The sequence below is a fragment of the Sceloporus undulatus genome, chromosome 2 (assembly GCF_019175285.1).
Source record: "Sceloporus undulatus isolate JIND9_A2432 ecotype Alabama chromosome 2, SceUnd_v1.1, whole genome shotgun sequence".
Lineage (NCBI taxonomy): Eukaryota > Metazoa > Chordata > Lepidosauria > Squamata > Phrynosomatidae > Sceloporus > Sceloporus undulatus.
This window is the reverse complement of record NC_056523.1, coordinates 264,391,901-264,399,908: the sequence shown is the minus strand read 5'-3', so window position 1 is coordinate 264,399,908 and position 8,008 is coordinate 264,391,901.

Here is an 8,008-nt window from a genome sequence, read left to right as displayed (position 1 = left end):
TCATCATCATCATCATCATCATCATCATCATCATCATCATCATCATCATCCACCCTGTAGCAAGTGTTTTCTTCCATGAGCCTTCTGTGACCATTCCTAAAGATCAAGCAGAATGAAAGGTTGGTCTTCAACCTCTTCCATTGTAGTCCAGGTGTTCTTCCTGTCTCTGGATTTTAGAATGGTGTGTTCGCTGCAGAAATATAGGCCTGGTACACATGGGCAGAAAGTGGCGTGCTGGTGCCGATTTTAGGGTTCAGAAATGCGCAGCAACCACACACTCCTGAACCCTAGGACGTAACAGCAGCACAGTCATGGTGGCCATGATGACGTACGCAACGCATAGCGTCCACACGTTGCTGGCAGAAAGAGGCGTCATAGAGATGCATCACAGCCCTTATGATGTCTCAAAAAGAAGCCACTCTAGGCAGCGTCTTCATGCCTGCACATCATTGGCGCAGCAACCACACGGTTGCACCAATGATCTGGAGGAGGAAAGGGGCCACCCCTTTCTCCTCATTAGTGTTGGGGTGCGATGGGGGCATAAGGCGCAAGGGCACCCCTTTTCTGGACCAAGGAGAAGTGGCATTTTGCCACTTTTTTTGGCCCGGAAAAACGCCAGATTGCACTTCCAGGGGTGGCATAGAGCCGCCTCTTACAGGGCTGTCTGTACAGCCTCACAGCCTCATACTTACCAAACCCAGGAAAGCAGCTTTTTCCCCCCACTTTTTCCATGTCAGACCTCCCTCTGCAGCAGATATTTTGTTCCATGCTCAAGAATACCTTTGTTAAGATTACTAAAAACATCACAATTATGGTGAGCTCTCAGGAACAAACCAATGTCATCTTATAGTATCGATTATATTTAAATGCACTACATTCATAATATGGATGTGGTGGCTGTGTTTTTGAGCTTCCTGTTTTGTCCCATTTCCTACATTATGTCTTCTCCAGTCTTAAGAAAGTTTCAAATAATTTAGTGATCCCAATAATTTTTACAGAATCCAGCATATACATGTAAATTTATTTGAGTTTAAACACAATATAGATATGTGGTGACTTTCTTTTTATTAGGATTTCTTCCATACTCTTTCTCATCCTCTAACACTGTAACCTGCAGCCATTTTGATTCTCTTCTCCTCTCTCTCTACACCATTAGACCATTGTCTCACAATGCAAAAGACTTTGTAAGTAAAGCTACTTGTACATGTTGTATGAAGAAAAGTATGCATGTTTTTTTCTGTGCTAGATCCTGTGTATATGGACTTTATCACATGGGGGAAATTGGGGGTGGGTTTAAACAGTGATTATCCCAGGCAAAGTGCAAATTCACAATTAAAGTTTTCACACAGATTGTTATTAAACAGGCAATAAAGAAGCAATAAACAGCAACATATCATTTTCAGGATTATTGTTTATTGCCTCTTTATTGCCTGTTTAATAGCAACGTTGTGTGAAAATCTTAATTGCGAATTTGCATTTTACCTGGGATAATTGCTGTTTAAACCCCTGATGTTGCCCAATTTCCTCCGTGTGATAAAGTTCAATGTGCGTATAAACAGGTATGGGACTGGAGTTGTTCAGCTTCTGCCTTGTCACATTGATTCTTCTGCTTGAGAAATTCAGTAACATCTCTCACATTTCCCCACAGTTGTGGATCACACATCTACTTTTGCTTTCTTTTGTCTTCCAAGCTCCTCTGAGAGCATTCTGAAAGCTCAAAATAAGGCAAAGGGAGGGGGATGATATTCACTGTCTTCCTCTGTACTCTCGATATTTCTGCTGCTTAAATATACTGCTTCCCTCAAATGTACAGGGTTTAATCAGTTAAAATAAAGCATTGCTAAACTCATTGAGATGAGTAAAAATATTTAAATCATTAACATCTAATAAATAGAATATAAACAGACATTACTTTGGCTGGAGTGTGCCCCTTATTTTCTTTGTAAACTACAGTTTCACTAATTGAAAATGTATTAGTGTTCCTCTAATGATTTTATATGCTTATTTGATTAACAAACATTTAGTTGATTAAATTGCAGTGCAAGCTCTTGAGGAATGCACTATCATATGATAAGAAATGCATTATAAATTTTAAGATGTGAGTCATTTTTTATTAGCAACAATTATGCTAACTGTCAGTTTATTTCAGTATTATGCCAATTTCTGCTAACATTCTGCAATATTTTGTGGGAGCTATCAATCATAATAAAGAATCATTACTGAGCAGAAATGGTAATAGTTTTCAATTGTCACATATGAATACTTTGATTGTGTTTGGAAACATATTGAATATACAATAGTGGAACAAAAAAATGTTTAGCTAAATTTCCATTCAAAAGTGATATGATGTGGGGAAGATGTCTAAAATAAATACAAGGCATTACCTAATGGTATGAATTTTAAAGGTATTTCAAGGTTGCATCCTTTTTACTCTTATTTAATATGGAAGTTAGATAATAGAGTAATACAAAAAGTAGTGTCGGCCAGCTTATGTATTTGAAGATATTTCAGCCCTCTTATAGAATCCAGGTGAGCCTGGCACTGAGACTTTGGGGCCGTATGATGGCATGCTTTCATTGTTTTCTTCATAATATTGTTAAGGGATACCATGATCTCTGGCACATATTGTCTTCTTAACCATTCTAATGAGTTCTCTGGAGAAAAAAATAATGGAAAACTGGCTTGCAGGATTACACATCCTGCAAGCAGATCCTTTGGAGGTTACAGTTCTTCTCTTTGTTTCTCCTGCAGATTCTTCATTCATGCATCTTGGGTTTCTTCTAGCCACCCTCTGAGATAGCCCAGAGGGTTTGTGTTTGCAGTACTAAGAATGGTTCTAATTGTTTACCCCATGCACAACCTATTTATCATATGCTGCCATATTCTTGAAATGCAGAGCACTATATAATTGGAGATAGACATAATCATTCTAAAAGATTTAGATTGTTTTAATATATATATGCTCATTCCCCCCCCCACCCTGAAAAGAGTAATTCATTCTTATACCTCAGAATTTAGTTCTTGAACTATGGTTTATATTATTAGGTAAAAAAATTGATTCATTTTTGGCCTGATGGGGCTGAGGAATTCTAAGATCTTGTGTTGTCATTGTCATCTGAAAATACACCAGTTGCTTTTGCTTTAAATTGGTTCTTACAGCAGAAATCTCAATGGGATGTGATAATACTGACAGTACTTTTTTGGAGAGCGAATGTAGTGGCAATCATGGAAATCACTGGCTAAGATCACTTAGGTGGGTGGGGTATGAGTATTGTTCTAGGAATAGTGACTCTTGACTGCTATTAATATAATAGTAACATACATTAATAAATATTACTATCTGTTATGCTATTGCTTCATTGATGTATTTTGTATTTCGTTTTCACTACACTAACCTCCTGAATGTTAAATCTAATGTCCTCATTTCTTGTGCAAAATGAGGGCCTTTGATAGCATTAGGCAAAACAGACTGGCAGTAAGAGCCGGGTTTGGGGAGGCATCTGGGTGCAGCATTTAGACACCGCATGCCCCGGTGCCGCCCCCATGCTGCTGGGAAGCTGTATGGCTAACTGCACATGTGGCAGCTTCACACTGTTTTGGCGGTGTGGCGTTTACATGTACCACACTGCCAAAATGCTATAAAGCTGTAGAAGTGGTGGCAAGGGTCCCCTTTCCCGCCCCACAAAAGGAGCATCATGTTGCCATTGCTTTTTGGGGTGGAAAAACACCAGATTGGGGCCACAGTATGTGGTTGCCGCAGCCCCAATCCAGCTCACAAAGGGGTGGTGTGATGCTGTTTTGGCCCCTTTGCACATCTTTTCTGTCCCACTTAGTTTGCCTACATACTATAACCATATGTATTTTTCACTGTTTCCACCTTATTGTACAGAACAACTACCTATAAACCATAGATATGTCTTCTTCTTCGGCATTTGCATCAGTACATAATTCGGGCTTGAATTCAACTGGCAGTTCCAATTCAAATAAACCCATTGATTGATAGGCACCTAGTAGGTCCACTGATTGGACTTTAGTTGACACTAGCAATTGGATTTAAGATAATGTCTACATTTCTTTTTTTTTTAAGTTCAGTTCCTTTACATCTGCACATTTTATTGTATGTATTCAGTATATAGTATATCTGGGGCCATATTCTTCCCTCCCATTATAGATCAAAGACAAGCTTTGTTGGTAATAGAACAAGATTAACAAAAAGTTGTAACATTTATGCACAGGACCAGAAGGACCTTGATTTTGTTGAACAATACATTTTTAAGGAGTGCTTCAAAAAAGAGGGGAGGGGGGAATCATACAGATTCCCTGTCCAACATGTTGTGTTCTTGTTGTGGAAGAAACTGTCAATATGACTGTTATTCTTTAATAATACAAAAGAAATGGAAATGTAGGTCAGGGATTCACTTTAGGGGTGAACGTTTAGGGCTCTGAAGAGCAAGCTGAACAGGAAAGCATTAACTTATTTTGGATTGAGGTTAGCCACCAATTTCAAGAATATGTGGATACATATGCCTATGGGAAGAGTTAGGCTGTCTGATCAGATTACAGTGTCAGTTTCTGAGGCATGGCTTTAGTTAATATACTCACAAACAATTGTGTCAGATGCATTGTTCTGGCTTCATTTCGTGCTTGGCTACCAGGTTATAAATCTTGATCTAATTATACAGTATCTATTGTTGTGTGCCTTCACGTCCTTTTTGACTTATGGTGATCCAAAAGTGAACCCATCATGGGTTTTTCTTGGCAAGATTTGTTCAGAGGAGTTTTGTCATTGCCTTTGCCTGAGGCTGAGAGCATGTAATTTGCTAAAAGTTACACAGTGGGTATCATGGCTGAGTGAGGGACTGGACTCTGGTCTCCAGAGTCATAGTTCAACACTCAAACCACTATGCTATGCTTGATTCTGAGCATCTATATAATTTATTCTTTAAAATGAGCCAGGGCCTTAAAGTAACAACCCTTTATCATAGAGGTCTGACCATAATACCATTTATCATGTAATGTGTGGGGGAGAGTATGTGTGAAGAGTGGATGGGAATACACACATGCACACATAAACACAATGCAGCTGCTTTTCACTACTAGTTGGTCAATCCCATCTGACCTTTCCATCTAGGAAAAAACATAGTATGAAAAAGACATATATTCTCTTTGTTAATATCACAGTTGACCAGATTTGAGTGAACTGTTTGCGAAGAGCTCTTTTCTGGGTCCTCTTCACTCCAAGGTATTGTGGAAAGAGTCAAATAGTAGCTCTGAGCTATGCAGATCAACACACTGATGGAAACCTGATCCAAAATGTCACCTGCTGGGCAGGATGAATTTGTTGCTGGTCATTTTCTGAGCTTTTCTAGTCAAAAAGAAGATATGTGATGAAGTAAAAAAGGAACTACTAATGAAAAGTATATGGGATGTGGGGGCTTAGTGGTTAAGTAGATAAATAGGTATAACTTTACTGGGAAGGTAACAGCATTTGGTGCAGTCATACTGGCCACATGACCACCCAACGCTGGCTCTTCAGCTTAGTAACGGAGATTATCACTGCCCCCTACAGTCAGTTATGATTAGACATTCATGTCAAGGGACTACCTTTACCTTTAACTTTAATAAAAAGGATGCTTGTTCTGGGGAACTTCTGCCTCCAAAAGTGGGAGATAATTAGAAAAATGTCATAGATGGGCACCAAATATAAGGGCTGGAGGTGGGAGAAGTATGACACACTGACAGACCATCTCTTTGTATTCCTGTTCAGTAGTAATCCATTGAGTTTAAAGGGACATTTCCAGGCAGTGCCATCATTAGGGTTGGTGTTACCCAGTGCGATAACACATGGTATCACCCCCGTCCATTAACCTCCTCCCATTTGATACCATATAGAATCCTTAGCAATGCTTTTTGTACTAATGTTACTTGTAAATCATAATTCCCATATACCACTGAATGTAATGCTAATAGTTCTGACAGAAACAACTAGAAAAATTAAAATTATACCTTCAAATTACAATATCATATGCACAATCTAAATGTACAGCCACCCCTCTGTTTTCACACCAGTTGGACTTTGTGGACATATTTAAACTGGGAAACCAGGTTCAATATTTTCTCAACTAGAAATTCCACAGAGAATACTCAATACTTTTTAAAAGTTTTTTTTTACTGTGACTCCCAGAATCTCCAAATTAGAAGCTCTGATTTTAAACATGGTATCTGCCTTTTTTAAAAATGAGCTGATGCTTAAAAGCTTCAATTGATGCAAAGTGACATGCACCAATCAGCCTTTTCTTGTCTTGTCAATGCATCTCCCACATTTTCAGAAGTCATATTTCCAATTTCTACGCACCATCCATCATCAGGTGACTAGGCTTCCCAAAAAAACATGATGCTTCATCTGCCAGAATATTTTTGTAGAAATTCATCAAATGCCTGCCAGTAGGTGTAAGTGTGTTTCTTCTCTGACATGTCACTGGTTGTGGGTTTTATGATACTCATCAAAAGATATCTATATGCTGCCCAGTGCTTCTGCTTCCGTTAGCTCTGTCATATAAATTTAGCTACAGAAGCAAGATAAGTGTTGGCTATGAATCATATTCTGGTAGGAGGGTGGGAATACTGGACTGTTTTTTTTCCTGAGGTACTTCACATATGTTTGGCTGATGTTGTGGCTCTTCGCCCCTGCAAGAACCTTAATTAGCAACCTCCTTCTGCATGTTGGAATTGAAGGATGAATACATCATAGCCACTTGTAACAGAAATATAATTAGTGGACTGTATGATTTTGTGCATGTCTACTGAGATGTAAGCCTTACTGATCTTAATTGTACTTAATCATATGGTGTGTAAGACTACAACCATAATTCAGGCTAAATGCAGACCATAAATACTAGTATTTAGTCTGTCTTGTAGAACTGGAAAAGAAAAGATTGAGGTTATTCTGTTTTGTTTTTTGCTTCTCCAAAATTCTCTGATTCACAGAGAATGCAGTTTAGTGTGTGTGTGTGTGTGTGTGTGTGTGTATGTGTGTGTCCAATACTTGTATCTCAAGGCTGATGTGGTAATTAAGAAAAATTACAGTGTTTTAAAAAACAGAAAAGTTTATGTATTCTAATTTTAAAATATTTTAGTCCTATGTGGAGAAAGAGGTCAAAACAAGAATCCTAAGTTTGTCTGGTTAATGGGATTCATATCCACTCGTGACTTCATTAATTGATTTTAATTCTTTTGGCTCTTGCAAGGCCATGAGCAATTCTAGAAGGCAGTTGACTAAAATGGTTCCTCATTCTACTGTTAAAATTGTCTGGGTTATCTAAGGACTCATCCCCCCGTCCCTCGAGAAACATACAGTCCTATTGACCAGAATCTGAACTGTGAGCATTTGTATAACAATGATAGACCCAACGATACCAGCTGTTCCAGAAAATGTAGAGACAATTATGTTCACTAATCTGGAAGAAAATTTGGTGAACAACACAGCAAGGATTATACCCAGTGTTTTAATGGCAAACACTTCCATCTATATGAATCAGGGAACTTGGTTTTTGCCATTCCTCAATATTGACTGCTGCCCTCTATGCCATTGTTGTGTTGTTATATGTCTTTAGCTTTACTCTGACTTTTGGTGACCCTATGAAAGGATTTGGTTGAATCAGGATTCAGACTGTAATCTCCCAGAATCCTAGTCCCTTCGGGGAGAAAGGCAGCAAATGAAATGAAATAAAATAAATGATCAGTGTATAACACCCTGGCTCTCCTGTAGGCCCTATGACGGGCTACTCCAGAGGGTTTAGCAACCTGCAGAAGCAGGTGTATTTGTCTGTTCATTGGTTTAATTTTGGTGGGGATGATCTTTGGTGGTGAAAGATAAATAAAGCTTGTGTGCCCTGCTGTATGCTAGTTGGAAAGTTATTGATTACAGAAAAAAACTGCACGAAAGGGGGGAAAACAGTTCTTCTACAGTTGATCCATACTGGGAAATCTATGCGGGAATGTAATTTAA